This window comes from Erinaceus europaeus, chromosome 1 (assembly GCF_950295315.1).
Source record: "Erinaceus europaeus chromosome 1, mEriEur2.1, whole genome shotgun sequence".
NCBI lineage: Eukaryota > Metazoa > Chordata > Mammalia > Eulipotyphla > Erinaceidae > Erinaceus > Erinaceus europaeus.
The window spans coordinates 189,526,331-189,551,057 of NC_080162.1; the positions used below are offsets into that span (position 1 = coordinate 189,526,331).

The 24,727-nt window shown below is 36.1% G+C and overlaps 1 long non-coding RNA gene and 1 other non-coding gene across 2 annotated transcripts in view; one reads left to right on the forward strand and one right to left on the reverse strand.

Annotated features, from left to right (window-relative positions):
- Positions 1-24,727, reverse strand: part of LOC132541155 (uncharacterized) — a 701,393-nt gene that overhangs the window by 304,393 nt on the left and 372,273 nt on the right. The window lies entirely within an intron of this gene.
- On the forward strand, positions 911-1,017 carry LOC132542746 (U6 spliceosomal RNA). The gene has a single exon (XR_009553719.1). It is a non-coding gene; the product is annotated as a U6 spliceosomal RNA (small nuclear RNA).

A 24,727-nucleotide genomic window follows, 5' to 3' on the forward strand; every position in this document is an offset into this window, starting at 1 on the left:
TCAGATTATGCATACTTTATGCATGCATCTTATTTTATAACTAAAGTATTATAAAGATTTTTCTAGATCTCTAGGAAACTGATTCTTCAGAGTAGAGTTCAACACATGGCTTAATTTTACTGGTAGTGGTGTTGGTAAACACAACCATATAGCATTAGAAGAAAAGAGAAAAGCTATGTGATGTCTGCATTGAAAAAAAAGTGTGTTTCATGATAGAGTCATTTCTGAGCACTAAGTATGTCTGGCTTGGCACAGATCAATGCTTTGAGTAAACTTTGATTTTCTCTGCAGAAAAATCCATGACATAGATCTACATTATTCTTCAAGTTCCTAGAATTTAACTTCTATGAATAGTACTTAGGAGGTAGTTGACAGTAGGAAGATATAGGTCTTGGTAGAGTGCTGTGTTTTTTTTTGTAAATAATGTAATATATTAATTACTGGAATTAAGAGAAGCAAAATAGGGGTCAAGAAATCATACATAGACTTCAAGTGTAGAGGAGAAAAATCCCTTTTGTAAAGCAGCTCTCTCTTTCTCTTATTTTACATTTCTACAATAATCCCTAATTTGTTCAGTCATTAAAAAACTCAGCATAACATTTGATGCAGTCACTGGTGCATTAAAGATCACTTATGGTTTATGTGAAATTACATTGTGTGAAATGACACATCAAACCTCAGTGACTAGAGAAAAAAATATATACTGCTTTTGAGTTAAGAATCTACCTAGGATAACAGATATGATGTGAACTCTCATTATGGAATCTAGTAAACAGAGAACCAGCATGAAGTTAACTAATGGTGTCAGTTAAATAGGGAACTAGTTTGCTTGTGTATTTATTTAGTCATAGCCTGGGCTTTACCGTTCCAGTCCAACCTGTTGGAAAAAAAGAGAAAGAGGAAGAGAGAGGTGCTTGCGTCAGCAGCACATATACTAAAATTGAAACAATACAGAGACAATGAGCATGGCTCCTGCACAAGGATGACACTCAAATTCTGGAAGACTTCCATCAAAAAAAAAAAACAAAAACAAAGAGAGAGGGGAAGGTGACAATTTCAAGTTTCTTCCAGTGTTGTAAGGGGAAACTGGGTTGTACTCATGATATAGCAGTATCCTCCCATGGGAGAGCTAATGCTGATCCAATTTCTTTACTTTTTAAAAAAAATTTATTTCTTTATTGAGGGACTAATGGTTTACAGTTGACAGTGAAATACAATAGTTTGTACATGTATAACATTTCCACATAACAATATACCCCGACTAGATCTTCCTCTGCCATCATGTTCCAGGATCTAACCCCCTCCCCCCCTACCCCCCGGATATTTTACTTTGGTGCAATATACCAACTCCAGTCCAAATTCTCCTTAGTGTTTTCCCTTCTGATCTTGTTTTCAACTTCTGTCTCTAAGTGAGATCATCCCATATTCATCCTTCATCCTTTTGCTTCTGACATCTCATTTAACATGATTTCTTCAAGCTCCATCCAAGATGGGAGTATAAAAGGTGAATTCACCATTTTTTAATAGCTGAGTAGTATTTCCCCCTGTATATAGACCACAACTTACTCAGCCACACTCATATGTTGTTGGACACCTGGGTTGCTTCTAGGTTTTGGCTATTAAGATTTATTCTTCTATGCACATAGGTATACACAATTGTTTTGGGGTGGGTGTGTTGGGTTCCTTAGGATATATCCCCAGGAGAGAAATTGCAGGGTCATAGGGTAGGCTCACTTCTAGATTTCTGAGAGATCTCCAGACTGCTCTCCACAGGGGTTGGACCCATTGACATTCCCACCAGCAGTGCAGGAGGGTTCCTTTGTCCCCACAACCTCTCCAGCATTTGTTCACAGAATAATGCAATTTTCCATTGTAATAGCTTCCATGTAGAAACTCCACTACAGCATCTCATTTAGTGGGTTTTGAACCAGTTGTTGTTTTTAATTCAGTATCTTAAGAGTCCAGGATGATGTATGAGATGGTGAAATTCTAACAAGCTGCAAGGTGATCCTGATACTGTTGATTCAAAGGTCACACTCTAAGGAGTACAGAAGTTAGAAAAACAAATTCAGGTATGAGAGTTACCTCTCAAAGGGATGGTTTTTGAAAAAGAGCTGAAATGATAGGAAGAATTTCACATGGGAGAAAGGAAGAGGAGGCGGACTTAACACTTCTGCTAGCAGACAAGGACAATTAAGAAGACAAAGGCCAGAAAAATAAGTGCAAAGTATGTCTAAAATGGCTTTTTTAAGTCTATGATAGGAAAAATATATATGATTTGTGGGAACCTGAACAACTCCCAGACAGAAGGTAGGTATTGAGTAGATTATAGAGCTTCTTATTATGAGACTAAGGACTAGGAAATGAATTCTAAATGCAAAAGGAAGCCCTTTGAGGACTTTACAGTATTAGAGACATACCAACAAGATACTGACTTGGACAATCTGGAAAATGTTGAGTAGAAAACAAGAAAAAATCATTGGACAAGGACATGTCAGAGTGAGTTAGATAATCATTAAGTGATAAAAAATAAAAATGAAATAATAACAGGAAAAAAACAAAGTACTAGGAAATGCAAATTGGGAATCTTTGACCCTGTAGTAAAGCAGGATGACAGCTTGGGTCGGGGGTTTGGGCAGGAGAGGTATATTGACACCAGTCTTGAGGAAATGTGGAAATTGACCCTTGTGACAACATTTTCTGCATCAGCATTCCTCAAGAAAGTGATACTGAAGTTGAAAAAGATATATGCACTTTGCAGTCACATAAATTGACAGGTGACAAACATAGAAAAAGTTACTAAAAATTTACCATCTACAATGTTACAAGTATAACATTATATATACATTTAGGGTGAGTTGACTCAAGAAAAAATGTCTTTCCCACTGTATCACTTGTTTTCCAAATCCAGTTTCTCTACAAGGCATCTTATAGAGCTTTTCCTTGGTGTCTATATCTGTATTAACACTGGATTGAGGCTCTGTAGTGAATGTGACAAAATGACATTTGGTAGGAAATATTTCATTTTTCTCTTTTGGAAAGAATTCTGATGGACTATAACATCTGTGGTAGATAGGAACATATATGAAACTACGAGTTGTAAAGCATGAAAAACTGGGACAAACTTTCTTTTGGGTTTAGCGACTTGCAATAGTCAGGAATTAAAAATAATGGGTTGACCCACCATGTGTCCTGGAGCTCAGCTTCCCCAGAGACACACCTTACTAGGGAAAGAGAGAGGCAGGCTGGGAGTATGGACTGACCAGTCAACGCCCATGTTCAGCGGGGAAGCAATTACAGAAGCCAGACCTTCTACCTTCTGCAACCCTCATCGACCCTGGGTCCATGCTCCCAGAGGGCTAGAGAATGGGAAAGCTATGATGGGAGGGGGTGGGTTATGGAGATTGGGTGGTGGGAATTGTGTGGAGTTGTACCCCTCCTACCTTATGTTTTTGTTCATTAATCCTTTCTTAAATAAAAAATTAAAATAATAATAATAATAATAATGGGTTGAGAAAATTGGAAAGTACACTAATGCATGATCGTGAAGTAAACTATTCCAGGGTGAAAATGGCACAAGTAGTCACTAAAATACAAAACTGCCACCAAAAACTCACTCATCTAGGTTGGTAAAGGAAGATTATTTGAGTTGAGAACTCCCATTGCTTCTTTGTTTGTTTTCATTACTGAAGTCTCACTGCTCAGAGCAGACAGGCAGACACACAGACACACAGAAGTAACATAACACCAAACATTCCCCAAGTGCTGTGAGGGCTGCACTTGGATATCATATGAGTGTATCACAAAATAAGAGTGCTTCCAGGTAAGCTATCTTACCAGAAAGAAGTCTCAGGTATTTTATTAGTAGGCTATTGAATTTATTGCTTTCATAGATGTCAAAAATCCAATAGGTTAATGTTTGAATAAGAGATAAAGAAAAGCTGAACCAGCACAAATTTAAGTATGTAGGAAAAAAAAGTATGTAGGTCAGCAATTGATAAATTATAGTAAGAATTAAGGATAGAATATCATATAAGTATCAAACTTAAATAAGGTGATAATTTGGATAGTGGTGCAAAAGTGGACATCTAAAAATGGCATTGGAATTTGGAGAATGTCAATGTATCATTAAGTTTCAAGAACATGTGTGAACATGTATTTATTTTATCCTGTAGTCGATTTTGGGATCAGAGAAATAGTGAAAGAGAGATTGATAAACCTTTATTTACTCATATTGATAATGTGCTTCTTTGCCTTGTGTGAGACCTGGCACCTACTGTGCTGAAGGAAGTTTCCTTCTCCCTCCCCCTCCCCTCCCCTCCCCCTCCCCCTCTCCCTCTCCCCCTCCCCCTCTCCCCTCCCCCTCTCCCCCTCCCCCTCTTCCCCTCCCCCTCCCCCTCCCCCTCTCCCCCTCCCCCTCTCCCCCTCCCCCTCTCCTCCCCCTCCCCCTCTCCCCCTCCCCCTCTCCTCCCCCTCCCCCTCTCCCTCTCTCTCTCCCCCCTGCTGTTTTTTGCAGGCTATGTTGTTTTTTGCGGGTTATGTTGTTTTCGATGGACTGGCTTCACAGGCGGGTAACAGATGACCAGGGACTCATGGTTGAGCTGTAGGCAGTATCTCTTTATTCATGCAGGACACAGCACAATCTAAGACGAGCTAAGCTAAACTCAAGGTAAAGTACTCTAAAACTCACAATGCTGTCTTTATATATACTTCCCAAGTAGGGTGGAAACAGGATGTGACATAGAGAGGGTGGAGAGAAAAGTGACTGGTGAAAATCAGGGTGTGATAAAGAAGGGATCAGGGTGTGACAAGGAGGGGGGGTGGAGCAAAAACATATCATGAAACAGTGGGGATTGAACCAATGCCCTGGAGGGAGGTGCTTGTTAACAGCGGTTATGTAAATAGAATGAAGTGGTTATGTAAATAGAATAGTGTTATGCAGGGGGGATTTAAACCAAATGAAACAGAAGGGGTCTCATGCATACCAACACCCCTCCCCTCCCATCCCCTCCCCCTCTCCTCCCCTCCCCTCCCTCTCTCCTTCTACCCTTCCCCTCCCCCTCCCCTCCCCCTCCCCTCCCCCTCCCCTCCCCCCCTCCCTCTCCCTTTCCCTCTCCTTCTTTGCATCTCTGTCTCTATCTGCAAAAAAAGAAAGTGAAAATCAAGGGGGTCAGGCAGTAACACACTGGATTAAGTGCGCATAATATGAAGCTCAAGGACCCACACATGGATCCTGGTTCAAGCCCCCTGCTCCCCACTTACGGAGGGGAGGGTCACTTCACAAGCTGTGAAGCAGGTCTGCAGGTGTTTCTCTATCTCCCCATCTCCTCTCAATTTCTCTGTGCCCTATCCAAAAAAATATATAAAAAAATGGCTACAGGAGCAGTGAATTTGTAGCTCAGGCACTGAGCCCCAGCAGTAGCACTGGAGAGAAAGCAAGGAAGGGAGGGAGGGAGGGAGGGAGGAAAGAAGGAAGGGAGGAGGAAGGAAAGGGAAAAGTCAAACAAGCAAACAGAAACCAATGAAGTCTTACATATTAAAAAAAATGAGCTGCAAGTACTTACAAATTGTTTTATAAACAGATGATAGATGTACATGTTTACCATGACAATATATAACCTTGACCAACAAAACAAGGTGGGATACTGTGAAAGGAGACGTGCCAAATCCTGACACCTTGGGTCCTGTCCTCAGATTAAAAGTTTTGTATTACCAGGTGACAAATCTGTTACCAGACTTATCTAATTGAATTTCACAACAGTGTTTTTTATCTTGCAAATAAGTAAAAAATTCCCATAGGAGATTAGCAGAAATTTTGGAGATAAGTAGGTCAAGGACTTTTGAAGTTAGAATAATTAATGTTACTTGCATTAACATTGGACTTGGTCATAATAATGACAGTCATTGGTGTTGATAGATTCCAAGTAAAGGTCTTTCAACTAGTGAGTAGCAGAACTTATCACACAATTAACACCATTAGCTTAGTAGGACATAACACTATGGTGATGGATACACGGAGAGGAAATCGGAAACTAATGAAGTAAATGAGAAGGATGCTGTAACAAAATGAATAATGGAGTGTTTCAACAGATGGAATATTGTCACTGAAATAATTTGGAAGATTTACCAATCCTATTATTCCCAAGATAATGTTGATGTGTATGCATTGTCTAGACCAGGGGTTGACAAACTTTTTATTTGAAGAGCTTCATTGTAAGTAAATACTTTGCAAGCCTTAAAGTCAGCAACAGTTGTTCACTACGTGAAAGTAGACAATGACAATATGAATATAAATGAGTATGCTATATTACAATAAAACTTTATTTATAAAAGCAGGCAAGAGCATATGCTGGGTTTGGCAACTTCTGGCCTACCTATTTTTAAGGTGGAATTTCCAACATCATCTTCTATAAAAGAGTACCAATTCTGACCAAATATAATTGAGAGAGCTTAAGCAATAATTTTCTAATACCATAAAGCTCTATGGTAATCATTACCCGTTTTATTTCCCGTTTAATTTGGTGGAATGAATTTGCCTTTTGAGCTTGTCTTTCTTTCTGTCTTTCTTTCTTTCTGATCTCTACAAGATACTGAATCATTTGAAATGATAATACTCTCAAAGTATTAGACAGTATGCTCAGCTTGGTGCCAGGAATTTAATGAACATGTGTTTTATTATCACAATCATTGGCTAGATGTTTATGGAAAATAAGAAATTTAAAGTTTCCTGGAAGGTATTAAAATATTTCTTGATTTAAAAAATTTTTAGACAAAATTTGAGGCAGGGATTGCTATGAATATTCCAAATAATTTTCATAATGAATTTTTGCCTAATAGACTTCATACCTCTTTCTTCATGACAAAGGATCTTAGGCTATTTCACAGTACATTTTCATAGAACTACTCATTGGAGAATACTTAGATTAATGGAATGTCTCAGATAAAAGTAAAGGTTTAGAAGCTGAGAAAACTTGTTTAGGCAGTCTTGTGTCTTAAAAGGATATGTCACTTCATTGATAATAAATATCAATCTGGCATTGAACAGCATAGGCCACAAAGGCATGTTCACTAGCTGAGAAGTATAGTTACAATACTTACAAATGCTCTTGTCAGCTGTTTTGTCACTTAAAGTGACTGACACATACTTTTTATGACACATATTTTTTTGTGTGTGACACAGTTTTTATTTTGTTTCTGTCCCTTCTCCCAGTATAAACTTATATATTCCTGTATACATTTTCTATGACCTTTGCTACATAATGTTCATTCAGTGTAACATTTTAAGTTTTTTTTAATAATAGTACATTATATAAACCTAGAATCCATCACTTATTTTTACTATTTAGACATCCTTTATATATTATTGATCTGATCCCATTGATACTATTATTAATGCTATTTTATCATCTTACTTACCTCTACTGTGTAGGGTAGAACAAGACAGTCTCAGTATGAGAAGTGAAAATGTATAGAAGAAATGTAAATAACAATTTTTCCTAGGGGCCAGGCAGTGGTGCACCTGTTTAAGCACTCATATATCAGTGCATAAGGACTCAGGCTTAAGCCCCTGGCTCTCACATATGGGGAAAAGCTTCACAAATGCTGGAGCAGTGCTGTAGGCTCTCTCTCTCTCCCTTTATATCTTTCCATCGCCTCTTAATTTCTGTATCTATCAATAATAAATAAACACAAATATTTTAGAAAATATTTTTCTCAGTAATTATGTGAAAATTTAAGAAGTAGAACTCAGGAAGATGAAAGCTATAACTAAAAATCAGATTGGGAGAATGGGGTACATAAGCTACTATATTTTTCTTATTTGGAACTTCCTGGTATTTTAAAATCTGAGATTTACTAATTGTGAATATAGTCACTTACCTAAATTGTCTATTATACTGGTGTACCATATACACAATTCCACTGCTTCTGGATGACTTTCTCATTTTATTTTTTCAGAAACAGAAGAAAAAAAAAGAGACAGAAAGAGAAGCAGAGATAATACAGTACTACTATATGTGGAGCTTCTCTTAATACTGTTCTTGGTTTTCCCAGGAGTTTCCAGGACTCAAACCTGGGTCCTTTCACATGGTAAGTGCCTATAGATTCACTTATTTGACCATTTTAATGTACATATTGCTGACATGATCATTATGCTTGAGAATCTAATGATTTATCCACTCCACCACCTCCCAGATCTCTGGCATAATCACTATGGAGAATAGTTTGGTGTTGGAAAAATATACTATTTTTGGCAAAATGAACAATTTTATGATGTGAATCTTAATTATCTGATTACATTCTGTTTTTACTGTTACAATGGCATTATGGATCTTCTGCTAAGTTTTTGGCAGTCAAAAAGTCCCTGGCACATAGTGTGCTTTGTAAATATTGACCTGCATTGTGTTTACTTAATGTGGATCTTTGTTCCTAGTACAAGTGAAAAATGTATTTTATTTATTTATTTATCATTATATCCTAACGTAGCATAGCTGTACTAACTTTCTTCTCTTTAATTGCTCTTTTTACTTTATATTCTGTTTATGTTTGTTTGTAATTTGATAACAATTACAGGGTCATACAGTCACAGTGTTATAGCTCCACACAGCTTCCAACACCAGAGTTCTGTACCCTACTCCATCTTCAGTGATACCCACCATAGTTTTCAGAAAGATCTAGAAGTGGCATATCTATTTTTAACAAATAAGTCAACAAGAATTTTCTTTCTTTTGGAAAAAAATCCATTTTAATGACAGAGATGCAGAAAGAGGGGAGAAAGGGAGAAGTAGAGGGAGGGGAAGAGGAAAGAGAGAGAGAGAGAGAGAGAGAGAGAGAGAGAGAGAGAGAGAGAATGAGAGAGAACTCTGCTTAGGTTTATGTTGGTACTAGATACTGAACTTGGAGCCTCAGGCTCTATAACCATTATGTAGTCTCCCAAGCCCTTTCAAAATTTAATTTTTATTTATTGCATATGAAAGAAAAAACACACAGCACTACTCTGGTACATGTGGCACCAGGGATTGATAAAAAGGACCTCAAGGTTGCAAACCCAGTCCTCTAAAAGTTGAGTTATTTTCCTCAGTCACAAATAAGGATTTTCTAAACAACAGACATTTTGCTAAGGACTGGTGCACTATTCTAACAAAACACATTCTCAGCACTCGGGAGATTTTGATCTATGAGTTGAGTAGAAAATTTAAGTACATTTCCTTGCATATACTCATGAAATGATATCAAATTATACATAAATTGCTCCAATTCCATTTCAGGTTCGACTTGTGTTTTTTTTTTTTGGAGTATTACACCAAAGTAAAAGACTCTGGGGTGGGTGGGTGGGGAGAATACAGGTCCATGAAAAATGATGAATGAAATAGTGGGGGTTGTATTGTTAAATGGGAATCTGGGGAATGTTATGCATGTAAAAAAAAAAGAAGTAGAAACGGAAAGCAGAAATTGACTGAGTTTGGAGTATGGCACCAAAGTAAGAAAGAAGAAGTATACTAGAGTTTGGTACCTCCCTAATACTTCCTCTCCACTTTTCCAAGCTTTGGGTCCATGATTGCTCAACAATTTGTTTGGCTTTGTATGTTAACTCTCTTTTCAGTCACCAGGTTCCAGGTGTCATCAGGATGCCGGCCAGACTTCCCTGGATTGAAGACCCCACCAATGTGTCCTGGAGCTCAGCTTCCCCAGAGACCCATCCTACTAGGGAAAGAGAGAGGCAGACTGGGAGTATGGACCGACTAGTCAACGCCCATGTTCAGCGAGGAAGCAATTACAGAAGCCAGACCTTCTACCTTCTGCAACCCTCAATGACCCTGGGTCCATGCTCCCAGAGGGATAGAGAATGGGAAAGCTATCGGGGGAGGGGGTGGGATATGGAGATTGGGCGGTGGGAATTGTGTGGAGTTGTACCCCTCCTACCCTATGGTTTTGTTAATTAATCCTTTCTTAAATAAAAAAAATTTAAAAAAAAACAAATTATACATAAATTTCTATAGAAGCATAGAAGAAAGATAATAAAATACTGCATTAGAGAGGGCCAATTGGTGGCACACCTGGTTGAGTGCACATGTTACAATGTGCAAGGATCTGGGTTCAAGCCCCTGGTCCTCACCTGCAGGGGGAAAGCTTTGCAAGTGGTAAATCAGGGCTGAAGGTGTCCCTCTGTCTCTTCCCGTCTCCATCACCTCCTTTGCTCTCAACTTCTGGCTATCTCTATTTAATCAATAAGTAGGGATAATACAATATTTTAAATAATAAAAAATTAAAAGTAATATATTGAAAGGATAGATGGACTTCACAAATGAATATATATCTAGTAGATGAAGAGTAAGATTAAGGGGAAAAATGAAGATTTGAAAAGGAATGACATCTAAGTGCAAAGGTTTGTAGATGACAGACTAGAGAGATCAGTGGAAGATAGTCCTTTTTTTTAAACTTCTTTATTGCGGGATTAATGGTTTACAGTTGACAGTAAAACACAGTAGTTTGTACATGTGTAAAATTTCCCATTTTTCACACAGCAATACAACCCCCACTAGGTCCTCCTCTGCCATCATGTTCCAGGAACAAACCCCACCCCCTTAGAGTTTTTTATTTTGGTACAATACACCAACTCCAGTCCAAGTTCTGCTTAGTGTTTTCCCTTCTGATTTTGTTTGTCAACTTCTGTCTATAAGTGAGATCATCCCATATTCATCTTTCTGTTTCTGACTTAAGGAGATTGTTCTGTTTGGATCTATTGTGGTAAGTAAGGCATGATAGTCAAGATAATAGGAGAAGATTCTAATTCATTTTAAGATGGTATGTATTATGTTAAAATTTGTAGTTCTGAAAAATATCATTTAAAAAATTAATAGAAAGACTATGGGTAAGGACTAACAATGGCTCTTTACTAAAAAGTGCAAAGACCCTTTAGGAGGTTTATACTACTGAAATTTGAATGAGAAAACAACAGCTTAGCTATTGGAAAAAGAGGTAAATAGAGATAAGATATTGCATTTTAATTTATTTTATTGATTTAACAATGATTATAAAGATTGTAGAATAAGAAGGGTACAATTCCATTGCCAGAGTTCTATATTCCATCACCTCCATTGGAAACCTCCCTATTCTTTATCTTTCTGGGAACATGAACCCAGGAAAATTATGGGGTGCAGAAGATGCGAGGTCTGGTTTCTATAATTGCTTCTTCGATGGGCATGGGTATTTTCAGATTGATCCATACTCCCAGCCTGTTACTATCTTTCCCTAGTTAGGTAGGACTCTGGGGCGGGGGGGAGGACACATTTGGTGAAGTCGTGTGCCCAGAGATGTCAGGTTGGTGTTATGGTAGCAAGTACAACTTACTGGCTGAAAAGCATCATGATACAGAGCAAAACAAACTATAATAAATCAGGAACCAAAAGATATGAATATAGAAGATGAGATTTGGGGTCTCCATTTTAGAAAAGCTAGGAAGTCTGTTTTAAGGGCCCTATGACCTAACTAATTTTTGCCTGAGTTCAACAGCTAACATAAAGGTAAGCTAAAGGTATGGTCTGGGGACATGATGTCAGAGTAAGGAATAGGACTATCAAGCTGGGTCAGGGCAGAGAGTATTTCCCAGATATGGGAAAGGCATATAAGTACCATTCATTGTAGACTTCACTGATTTGATTTGGAGCCCATAAAATAAGAACTACAAGAGACTGGCACACTTTAATGATGACCCTTTGGGTCACTACCAGGACACCCCAACATCTGAGGCCCTAGTCAGGGAATCGTAGGATTCCCACATAGATATTATGGGCCTAGACCTTTAACAGATCCCTCTCTCCACCATCACTGGTCATCTGCATCAGGAATAACATCATAAATTCTCTTGTTGGCCTTTATAGGACCTTTCTCTCAATGTAGAACAACAATGGTAGGTACTGCCTCACTCTCCAAAGAGAGGCTGGATCATCATACTCTGCCATCCAAGGAAGAGTGGTCCTGAAATGATTGCAGCCTAGAATGTTTCTAGCCATGACCAAAGAATGCAACATCAGACCTATAGGGATGCAGAGGTTACACAGGCTGCATATTTATTTTTACCACCTCCAAGACTCCTCTGGAGTACTTTGTATTTCAGGGACTTTGTACTTGGATAGATTCTTGTTTTTTGTTTTTTTTTTTCAAACTCAGATAAAAAGAAACAGCTAGAGAGAGAGAGACAATAAAGAGAAAAGATACCACAGCACTAAACCAACACTTGTGAACTTTCCCCTGTGCTGTTACTATATAGTTCTGGTGGCTCAAACCTTGGCACTTATGTGTGACCAAGTGTACACTCTACCAGGCTCTGGACTTTTCTTTTATTCAGCTTAAGAGATGCATACTGGGTGGAGTTTTATGAAATGTCAGGGAAGCTTAAATAAACCCAGGATTTCTGGAATATAGGGTAAAAGGTAGAAAACTAAAAAAGTAAATATATTAAATGTCAGGTATTTGTTTAAGGGGTAGCAATTTATAATTTATAATTTAAGGGGTTGGATATTTATATCAAGAATACGGACATACTCAATAAGAAATGCAGATTTAGGAGTCTTGAGTAATATCTAAACCTAACATCTATGAGAGAGAATACTTCATGGTAAAAAGAACAGGTTAATAATGAATTTATCAAGAGGTCACATTCCAATGAAAAAATGAAATAAACCCTGTGAAAGAGAGTCTGATGAAGTAGACTAAGGAACTAAGTGGACTAAGAGGGAAATTAAAGGAATTTGTTATTGGAAACTAAGGTAGTGCTCCTGGAAGGAGGCTGTGCTTACAGAATTCCCATAGAGAAGTCAGGTACTTCTTTATGTTTTGAAGATCTTCATGGGAACTGGTTGGAGGTACACCTGTTTGAGTACACGTTACTATATAAAAGGACCTAGGTTCAAGCTTCCAGTACCCATCTGTAGAGGTGAAGCAATGATGCAGGCCTCTTTCTCTCTCCTCTTTCAGATTAAAAGAAAATGATAAAATAAGTGTTGATAATTTTGGTAAATTTGAGGATCATTTAAAAATCATTTCAGTGAGTAGTAGGAACTGATTAATATTATAATGAGGTAAGGAATGGATGAAGTAAGAATAAGTAAGCATAGTTAGATAAACTTACTGTAGGGCTGGGTGGTGGGCATACCTGATTAAGCATGCATGTTACAATGTACAAGGTTCTGGGTTCAAGCCCCTGGTCCCCATCTGCAGGGGGGAAGCTTTGTGAGTGGTGAAGAGGGCTGCAGATGTCTCTCTGTCTCTCTCCCTCTCTATCTTCTCCTCCTCTCTCAATTCCTGGCTGTCTCTATCCAATATTAAATAAAAGTAAGGAAGAAATAAAGAAAACTTATTGATAAGGGCTGAATATTAGTGCACCCAGTAGAGCTTACACATGGCTATGTGTGATGAACACAGTTCAAGTCCCCAGTCCCCAACTGTGGAGGAAAGCTTAAGTGGTGGTTTAGTGTTTCAGGTTCAGGTGTCTTTCCTTTGCTCTGTGTCTCTATCACTCTCTGTCTTTCACCTTCTATCAAAAAAAGATAGAAAGAAATAAAGGTTTTCAGGAGCAGTGGGATTGTACAGGTATAGAGCCCCAACAGTAACTGTTAATAATTCAACAAACAAAAGCTTCTTTATAGTATAATCCATAGTATAATTTAATCCATGTGGAAGATAGTTTTCAGTTAACGTTCAGAGAAAAATTTATAAGCAGAGTTATCAACAAGGCACTTGGAGAAGTGCAAAGAAGTTTCCAGAGAAGTTATGGAAATTGGTTTGAATTTAGAAATGTATTTGTATAGAAAGAAAAGTAGAAGAGATATGACAAGTAAGGATATATGGTAGCCTGTGAGACTGAGAATATAATATCAAATATTGGCATGTATTTCTAACAAGTTAGTTTCTGATAAATTCTTTTTCTCTTTTCAATTTTTTAAATTTATTTTAATGAAGGGGAAGGTAGAGAGAAACAAGGACCCTTTTCAAATCTGGCTTATGGTGGTGCTACCAACTGATGTCACCAATGTATGTATGACATGTATGAACTTATATGCTACCCCAATGCTATGTTCCCAGCCCTTCAACAAGTCAAAAATGCTTCATTTCTAGCCGTGTTGTTGATTTTGTTGGTCTGTAGACCACAGTTTGAGAACTGCTAATTTCAGAAGGCATTTGAAGATGAAGTATCTAGGCATAAAGCTTAAGAGAATAGGCTTAAAAAATGGGGGGAGAGTCAAATGAGAGAAGAGCTTGAATGTTTAGATGTTTATTTCTTAGAAAGCAGAAATAAAGTTTTTGAACAATAATACTATTCAAGCAAGAGAAACATTGAAGACAAAAGATGAACTCTTTATTTCAAAGGAAGGGACAAATGTACAGTGTATATCTAAAGAAAAAAGGTGAAATAATTATAGAAATTGAACATCAAAAAGGGGAACAGACTATTGGCAAGAATTCATTCATGGGACTTTCATAGTACGTATTGATAACATTTCATCTGAAAAATTTACATAAGGCATTCAAGGTAAAGTTTCTCTAGTGTTGTAGAACTGATGGGTAAAATTAAGCCTGTTTGATAGATGAAATCATATGTTCACCAAGAACTTGAACTTAAGTGGGTATAGCTGTGAAATTTTGTATTACAACCCAAGACTTCCGACAAAGTAGCTCAGATATTGATATTCTTTAGCATAAGTCTATGGGAATATAAAGTTGAAACAGGAAGGTTGAGGGATTCATTCCAGGGTTTGGGGATATATATTAGAAAACAGAGCTGAAGACAACAAGAGCATTGTGTTTCACAGGTTACCTACCTCTCTTTTGTCAAATACTGTACAGTATGGGGAGCTGCAGGAAGAGTAGTCCCTTTTCCACAGGGTCATGTGAGAGTGAGACTGAAGGGCCATGCAAATGACCCGACTCCCTGGAAACGCTAGGATAATGTTTTATGAAAAGTCCATTATTGGGAGACACCTGCAGAGCTGCTTCCTCTCTTCTCTTGAAAAAATTTCCCTCTGCAGATGAGAACTGAGGGTTTGAACCCAGGTACTTGCACACTGTAACCTGTGCGCTCAACCAGGTACGCCACCACTCGGTCCCCACAATATGTTTGGATAGAGCTGCTGCAAAATTAATTTTTTTAATTTTTAAAAAATTATCTAAATTATCTTTATTTATTGGATAGAGACTGCCAGTAATCAAGAGAGTAGGGGAATAGAGAGGGAGAGAGAAAGAGAGACACCTGCAGCACTGCTTCACCACTTGTAAAGCTTTCCCCATGCAGGTGGGGACTGGGGGCCCAAACCCGGGTCCTTAAGCACTGTAACATGTGTGTTTACCCAGGTGCGCCACCACCCAGCCCCTGTAAAATTAATTTGTAATTTACAAATGGTACAAGGTTGTATTTATTTAACTTTAAAAAAAATATTTATAAAAAGGAAACACTGACAAAAACAATAGGATAAGAAAGGTACAACCTCACACAATTCCCACCACCAGAACTCTGTATCCCCTCCCCTCCCCTGATAGCTTTCCTATTCTTTAAGCCTCTGGGAGTATGGATCCAAGGTCATTATGGGGTTCAGAAGGTGGAAGGTCTGGCTTCTGTAATTGCTTCCCCAATGAACATGGGCGTTGGCAGGTTAATCCATACTCCCACCCTGCCTCTCTCTCCCTAGTGGGGCAGAGCTCTGGGGACTCCAGGACACATTGGTGGGGTTGTCTCCCCAGGGAGGTCTAGTTGGCATCATGGTAGCATCTGGAACCTGGTGGCTGAAAGAAGAGTTAACATATAGAGCCAAACAAACTGTTGATTAATCATGAGTTTAAGGGTTGGAATAGTGCCAATGAAGATTTGAGGGTCTCCGGTTTGTAGATAGCTGGTGTCAGGCTCAGAGGAAAAACAACAACAACAAACTAATATAGTCATGGACCCTTTAGAATATAACTAAAATAGGCCAACTAGCTATCTATTTATTTTAAGAGAACTGCTCAACTCTGGCTATTTGTGATGCCTGGGATTGAAAATGGAGCCCCTTGCATAAAGCTGCCACATCTCACCACCACACTATCATCCAAGCAGTTGTAACGTTAGAAATATGCAGATATTTAAGCTTTTTTTAAGATTGTGAATTTTGTGCACTGCCATTGCAAACCTGTGAGAATCCAGTGGATTCAAAGTGCTTGTTCATAGTATAAGAAATTGAGATGTGATCTGAGAGACATGAAAGTTAAGTGTAACTTTAATGTTTAAATATTTTACCCCACGAATGCCTAAAATAACCAATAGGAAAATTCTGTTCATTGACTGCTGTGAAAATTTTATAAGAAAATATATCATGTTTTAACCATATTTTATATAATTTGTTGAGGTAGTGGTAAATTATTTTAATTTTGTTTTCCCCTTAATTTATTATCAGTATTTCTTTATGAAGCTCACCCTGTTTTTTCATTCCGTCTCCAAAATCTCCTTTGTGAAGTGGTTAAATCCACATGTTAGATTTACAAAATTTTACTGGTTTTAAAGGTCAACATGTAAATGAACTAATTAGGTCAATGCAAATCACTATAGCACTTTCTGTTACAAAACTCACACCTTTTAAATTCTTTCTGAATTAAATAATGAGCCATATTGTTAACAGAGAGAGCATAACATAAAAAAAGATATTAAATACTTAAGATTCCTAGAAACAGAAAACTCATTTGCAGATATTTTACAATGATAAAATAATGCATAAAATTAGAAGTATAAGATTTACTCAGTTCAATATTTACAAAATGGTAATGTAACCTTAGCACTGAGAAGAACAGGATATTATAAAATGGAATAGAAAGGAATCAAGGAAACGGAACCAACTCATTTGTCTATATAGAAATTTTCATCCAGCTTTGTTAAAACAGAATAAACTAGGTTATTAAAAAAAGAAACAAATAATCAGGCAATAAACTAAGCCATATCAACCTCAAACAAAACAAAATTTCTGTCATAAGTATTTAAATTTTTAAATGATGAATGTTGTTGCATTAATTAGTTTTGCATGGCATATACAGGTATATCTATATGTAAACTGGATAGATAAGGTAACGGTAATTTCTATATTTACCTAAGAACAGATAGTATAATAAATGGTTTTTTAACCCTTTTGACTGTAGAGCTGGTAAATGTTGTACACTGTGGGAGGAATTGCTAAAAGGTTTAAGTTTTTACAATATTTCTAAAGATGGATATTAAATGTAACCATTCATAATGCAAGGGACTGTTCAAATAAATTTTAATGTTTATTGGCAAAATAGTTTTGATATTCTGAGAAGTGACTGAGTAAACAAAAAACGAATTCTAATTTCTGTTTCTGGTATGTAGAAATTATTTGGCAAATCCACTCTGAGCTTTGATTTAGAGCCAGAAGTAGGAAACCCCTTTATATTTGTCTTAGTGCTCTGAGAATTTCAAATATTCTAGATGCCCTGATCATAATGAAAATAACAAATAATTAAAATTTCAAGTTTTATATACAAGTTAAATGACCCCTAAAACTATAAGAAAATTAACTTATTTTTCTTCATGGTATTCACTAATAATATGCGTTCTCTGTAGAATTTTTTTCTTCAAACCTGAGCATCTTTATTTTTAAAATAGAGTAGAATTTTTAAAAGAATAACAAACGAGAGAGTAACTTATAATATAATAATTCATGCAATAGCAGCTGCCTCTTTTGCTATTAGAGTGTGCTTATGTTCTCAGTTTGGGTGAGAGAGCTCATGTGAGCACACTTCTCTTGTAAAAGAGACAGCTGCTGCTGCATGTATTAATACATATCAAATGGCTGCAGAGTAAACAAAATGCTATAAATTACTAGAGGCCTTCCGCTGACGTCATGAACTAAGGCAATATAGGAAAGAGGATGAGGTTCTTTCCCTTTTATGTGACATCATGCCAATCACATTGCTGGAGAGAGCACTTCACGAATTGTTCCAGTTTATTTACCTAAATAGGTTATCCAAAATACTGTTCACTTTCTTCACAGATAATTCACAGAAAATATTGTTGTTCTGTTTTTTAAAGTTAAGGTTTTTTTTTTTCCTTCAGCCTTCACTGATACATTTTCTGGACCTTTCATGATATTGGCATCAGTATTTCTAGTGCCCAACCACAGATGTCTCACATTCTCAGAAAGACAAGAAGTAAAGAAGGAAGGAATTTGTGAAGTTACTAACACAACTTGGGAAGCCTTTAGTTAAGTTAAAAGACCTTGCTACAAAAGGCTCACAAATGATGACTAGTTGATGGAGGCCAATATATCTTATCCCTACGACTTAATCATTTTTCTGTAGTTTGTGAAGATATACATTAGATTACAATGGATTTATGTCAATAATCTACATTTTATTGTTCACTGAAAGAAATTATGTTTTTGACAACTATGCAAAATAATATACAATGTATATTATGATATCTGTGCTTACGGATACTATAAGAACCTTATTTAAGCCTTGTAAACTAGTATTTACCATTTATTTCCTTAGACGAAAAACAACCACATGAAAATATAGAACAAAGAAACATTTCTCAACATGATGCTTTTATTCCGAATTTTGATAAAGTAGAACCTCTTTTTTTTGTAGTCCCTTTTTAAATAGGATTTCTGATACATTCACGTAATAAAACAAGTGCACTTATAGTTCTCCAAAAGTAAATACATAAAGTGTTTGAAGAACTAGATGAAGCGAGCTGTTATTATCTGACCTCTTTCAGTTAATCAGGGTTGGGACTTCTAATTGGCTTACAGGAAATTTTGTATTCTGTTAACCTTAGGACATCCTAGATTCACTATAGTTTATAGTCCAAGAAGAAACTATTATTAAGATAAATAGAATATCTAGTTTGAAATAATTTCTGGACCCTTGCTATAAAAAGGTTTTTCTTTTTCTTTTTCCCTTTTTTTTGAAAAAAGCAATGAATAAATTAGGAACCATATCTTTGTTCTAAGATTGTAATTCCAAAGACATCCTAATAGAATGTCAAAGGTCATGTGTAAGGCATTGTAATGCAGATCTGCAAATCTATATCTCACATGGGCTTGAGACCCCACTGCTACAGATGAGTGAAGACCCATCCTTTTAATGGCAGGGGAGAAGCAGCGAATCCCCACCCTAATTTCCTTTTGGAAATATTTTATGGAAGATTCCTTGAAGCTGTGAACTTATTTGAACCTTCCTAAATTGCAAATGCCTTTAAGAGTTTAGTATATTATCATTCAAGTGTTGAGAAAGACCATTTCAAATGCTATTTTAATTGCATACAAAGACATATTTCTTTATTCATGTTTAGCTCAGGCCAAATAACAAAAAGAATAATTTCTGGTGCTTCGGACAAAATGTTTCCTAATCAGAAGTAGACATTAGAAACAATTTCATCCTGTCTCACAGAAAACTGGAGTCCAGTGACTTGGAATAATTTGATAGTCAGTATTTATTTAATTACTAAACATTGATTTAACTGTAGTTTTCTTACATTTCCAATATAATTTTAGAAAATAAATTTTAAAAAGTGACAGGTTTTTTTTACAGTGTTGGTTAAAGAAAGAAGACGATCGTTTTGTGTGCTGGCTTCTTTTCGTTTTATTTTTTAATCATTACTATGCAAGATAACCCTTATAAAGGTGTAATCTGAATATCCTTAAACATAATGAAATATGTACATTATTATAAAAATACTTTGCTGGTATTGTTTTCTTAAAATAAGTAGAGATTCACCAGTGAAACCAATGATGCGTTGTTATCCTTTCTATCATATATACAATATGAATGATCCACTAAACTTTGAATTCAAAAAATTTCCAGAGTGTTTTGTATTAGAATATAAAAGACAAAACTTATTATTTCAAATAAATCTCTATAAGTGGCACTCCATTTAAAAAATAAAAATATAATATCTCCCTCTCCCTAGAAAGCATGACAGATATGCAAAAACAAACACCTCATGCCTAAGCCTCCAGTAGGTACCAGGTTCAATCCTGGTGAGAAATGAGCACTGCTCTTGTTAAAATCAAACAAAAGCAAAACAAACAAACAACAAAATACTCTTGATAATTTAGAATGATTCCTTAGAAGAAAAATATTTTATTTCTTGTGTGAAAAACACACCCTTATTCACCATTTTTCTTTCTAATTGTTCTATTTATATATCTAGAAGAGATTTTTATGGTAGGTGAAATGGAAGGTGGCATAGTTTGGGAGAAACCTATAGAATGTCCCAAGGTTGTCAACATAGCCAAAACAGTCTGGGCATATAAACTTCAGAGTTTAGATTTTATTTTTTCAAGGTGGAGATGCGTTCTTAGTTCCTATTTAGTGATTATGGTATGGTAGAAAAGTCCTGTCCCACCAGCAAGGAGATCATTATAAAAGATTAGAACAGATTCCAAGAAGAGGGTGATGTGGGGGTGGGGAATGTCACCCTGTACAGAGTAACCACAAGAAAATTAACAAAAAGGAAGAAGGAGCCTGCCAGCTGCTCCAGCTTCATTTCAAGGCCACGGCCTCTCTAGCTGTTCCTTGGAGGCTCCAGTGAGAATCCCAGACATTTTGTCCCCTATCTTTATGGAGGCATTTGATGCTTTCCTGAAAAGGATAACATTTGGACTAAGGGAACTTGGGCAAGAAGACATACTCTATATTTTAGGTAGGGTAGATTCATCAAGATATTTGGTAAATGAGAATGAACAGATTTAGATGATCTACCAGGATGTATCTGAGTCTCATTAATTTCTCATTATTATGTTGAAGGAAATGTACAGACAATACGTTTGAAAATACTCTATTTGAGAAATGGATAATTCTACTGATAATTATGTCTCAGAGCTTAAAAGTATCTATTGGTTGGTAGCTAGCCACAAGTACAACTAAAATTATTACACCTAGTGATTTCTAGGCAAAAGCAATTGATGAACACGTCCAGAAAAAAAAGAAGACAAGGAGAATCTCTCTTCTCACTTACAGGTGGATTTGGAATAATGCTTAAATTCAAGCGTTGAGCATCCGTCAGGAATTGAGTAGCATTGGCATGATTTTTTTATGCCTTACTTTTAAAATTTTGCTCTAGATTTCAAACTTCAACATTTGTATCTCTGGGTATGATATAACATTTGGAGAAATAATTGCTATATTGGTCAAAGATATAAATATGTATTATTCTTGGTTGGATTTTTTATATTTTCATGGTAATTTAACTATGTAAAACATGTCATTATTTTTATTTGGATTAGAAGAACAAAGCAGCTTAGTAAAATGAGAAATTAATTATAAAACACTGGAATAGAAAGTCTTTAGAAGTCATATTTTAAAATGCTTCCCTTATCCAATATTTAGGTCACTTTAATGTTTTGTATCTCTCAGTTTGATTTTTACAGATATCTGTGAAATTTTATCAGAGAAATTTCTAATATTACCTAGTATAGATATGAAGCTCCAACGTTTTCATTTAGTAATTCTCATTTCCTAGTTGGGAAAACCATAGCACCCAAAAGTTAAATGAGTTCATCCAAAACATTCAATTACTGAACTTGGTACAGAAGGCCAAGCCTTTAACTCTCAGCAGAATTTTGTAATCTACCCTTGATAATCCTCAGGGGGAGTTTTTTTCCCCTTGCTCTAGGAAGAATTAGTTATACACCCTTATTGAAGTTATCCAACTGTGACTCCATATTGGCTTCAATTGTGACCTGTGGGTAGGCTTAGGAAGCTACCTTGTTAGCTCTCGAAAGAGTCATGCAGGTGAATTTTTCTGAAGAATGTCATAGGAGAGTAGAGAGACCATAGGATTTAGGGCTAGGTTGCGTAGAATTCTTGTTTGGTTTTTAATGACTTGCTTGTGTTGTTGAGGTAAAACTACTGATGTCTGCTAAGATAATTTTTATAGCAGCATGCCTAATTCATATCATAAGAAGCATATGATGCACACATTATGACAAATGTTTAATTGTCCTATTTAAAAGCTTAGTCAAGGTATCTTCTAGGGTGGAGTTATTTGGCTGCTACAAGTGAACATGTTTAACTCAAATCTCAAGGTGAATGCCATACTTTAATCTCCATTTGGGCTTTACCCAGCCAGACTACCTGACTTTCTGGCTCTTAAGTCCTGTCCTAATATGTAGAGCCGTATATCTGTCTACCAACTATTTTTCCACTTGGGCTATTTCAAGGACAAGTGTTTAAATTTTACTTCATGAACCCTCTCCATAAAATCCTCAAAATAAACTTATTCCCAGACAACTGGCAAAATACCAGTTCCGTGATATAAAGTGAATAGTGAGAATTATGACAGAATTCCAGGAAGAGCTTTGAATGTGTTATAATTATTTTAGCTTATTCTACTCAGTCAATTGCATGAGTTAGTTTGTTTAAATATATATATGCTAAATAAAATGCAATTAATTTAAGTGTTCTCTACAATTTATTATCTTTAGTCTTTGTTTTATCACAACAGACAACTAAAAGGATGATTAATATTATGCAACAGGTGATCTATAATACTGTAGTTGCAATGATTTTGTTTTTTCTTTTATTGAAAAATATAGATTCACTGGCATAACAGATATAGATTTGGCTTAGTTTTGTAGAGACGTTAGTTTGACTCCTGAACCTACCATATATAAACTTCATGTTCTTCATCAGTGCTCTTTTTTCTTGTTGTATTTTTTTTCTCAGGGAGAATGAATAATGACTGTATTTTTAATATTTTTAGTATATTAAACTTTTTTGTAGTTTATAAGTAAATTATTATAATGGTCTTACTTAAGTGCATTGGCAAAACTTATTTAGCAAATAAAACAAGTTAGTGTTAAAAATTCTCTTGTGCGTACTTCACTGATTTAGCATTTTTAAGAGATTTGTTTATTGCTGAAATAGAAAGATAAAAACAGACAACTATCAGAGCATTGGTCAGTTGGCACTGACAGTGCTTAGAATCAGATCTGGGGTTCCAAACATCTAAGTACTGTACTGAGCAGCTAAACTATCCTAATCCTTTTCCTTAACATGTTGAAGATGTTTTTATTGAGTACTCAGTGTGAGCTGGGTAGGCAGTGATCTAGGTACCTGTAATGGCCAAACAGTTCCTTTGAAGATATTCTAGACTTTTAAACATAATTACAAACTACTATTACTTTCAATTCAAATTGATCTTTAATGCCTGATGAAAATTTTTCCTAGCGCAGAGGCCTTTTGCTATTTTCCTTATAAATATGCCATCTTGAGTGGGTCTAGACTCTTGTCAATGACTTAGAGCTTAAGCATCACTTTTTCATATATTTGTGCAACAAATGCTAAGGGGTGACTTTCCAATATCCACATAAAAGTCTTCCAGGCTGAGTACAACCATTGTGATCTAATAGTTATTATCTGGGATTTGTTGCTTTGGGGTAAACATAACAGAATTTTTGAGACAATGTTATACTTTTGACATCCAGACGCTAGTATTTATGCTTTCAGTACTGATATAACTCACTCAATAGGACTCTTAACAATCCACATGAGGTGCACAGTGTTATTACCCCTTCTCTTACAGATGAGATTTCGTTACAGAGAAACTAGCACACTGGCAAAAGACAGGCAACTTCTAAATTATACTTTCATAGTTTCTCAGTCTAGTTGCTGATTTTATCCTCTTAACTGCAATGATCTTACTATTGACCAGATCCTTGAGTTCTAGAGTAATTTCTAATTTCTAATTTCTAATAAGAAAAAGTCCCCACCTCCTAAAGTCAGATAACAATGAATGGAGTAGCTGAGAATGTAATCAGTTTTTGTTAAACTTCATCTAAGCCTCACTAGCTGCATTTGTCTCATAACAGCATTAGTGAGGCATCTTCACATACAAAAGGTTAAGATTCTCCTTTTATAATCCTATAATGGCTTATAAACAAATATAGGGATATGTGTTTAATTTTTACAGCTATTCAATTTTAGAATATTTTTTTCATCCCAGAAAGAAATCCTGGCACCACCACCCACCTTGCCACAGCATATTAAAATACCCTAGAATTCAAAAATCTACTTTCTGTCTGCAGTGATTTGCCAGTTATCAGGATAATTTCTATAAACAAATTCAGACAAGAGTGTGGTTTGTGTGTGCATGGATAGTCTTAATCTCTTAAGCATAATGGATTGAAAGTTTATCCATGTTGTAGCATGTGTTAGTATTTAATTCCTTTGTTAAGTAGTATGTCACAATATGGATGTACTTTATTGTGTACCATACCAATTTATTCATTAGTTCTTGGACATTACCATTTCTACTTTTTGACTATCATAAATAATCCTAGCTTATCACCTATACATGGTTTTGAATAGACATGCTTTTATTTTTCTTGTGAAGCAAGAGTTAGAATTTCTGGATCATTCAGTAACTAGTTTTGCTTTATAAGGAACTTAAAAAATATATGTGTAAAAATGTGGTGCCATTTTACATTCATGCCATCAATGTATGAGGATTCTGGTTTCTCCACCTCCTTTCTAGCACTTGTCATTTTGATTAGCATTAAACTAGTGATAAGAAGTATTGAATTTTGGATGTGTAGCGTGTATGTCCATGAGGACAAATAATATTGAACATGCACTCTTACGCTTTTTGCTCATTTGTATATCTTTTTGATGGTGAAGTGTTTGTTCACATATTTTACCAAGGTTATTTGATATTTTTGTTGAATTGCAAAACTTATTTATT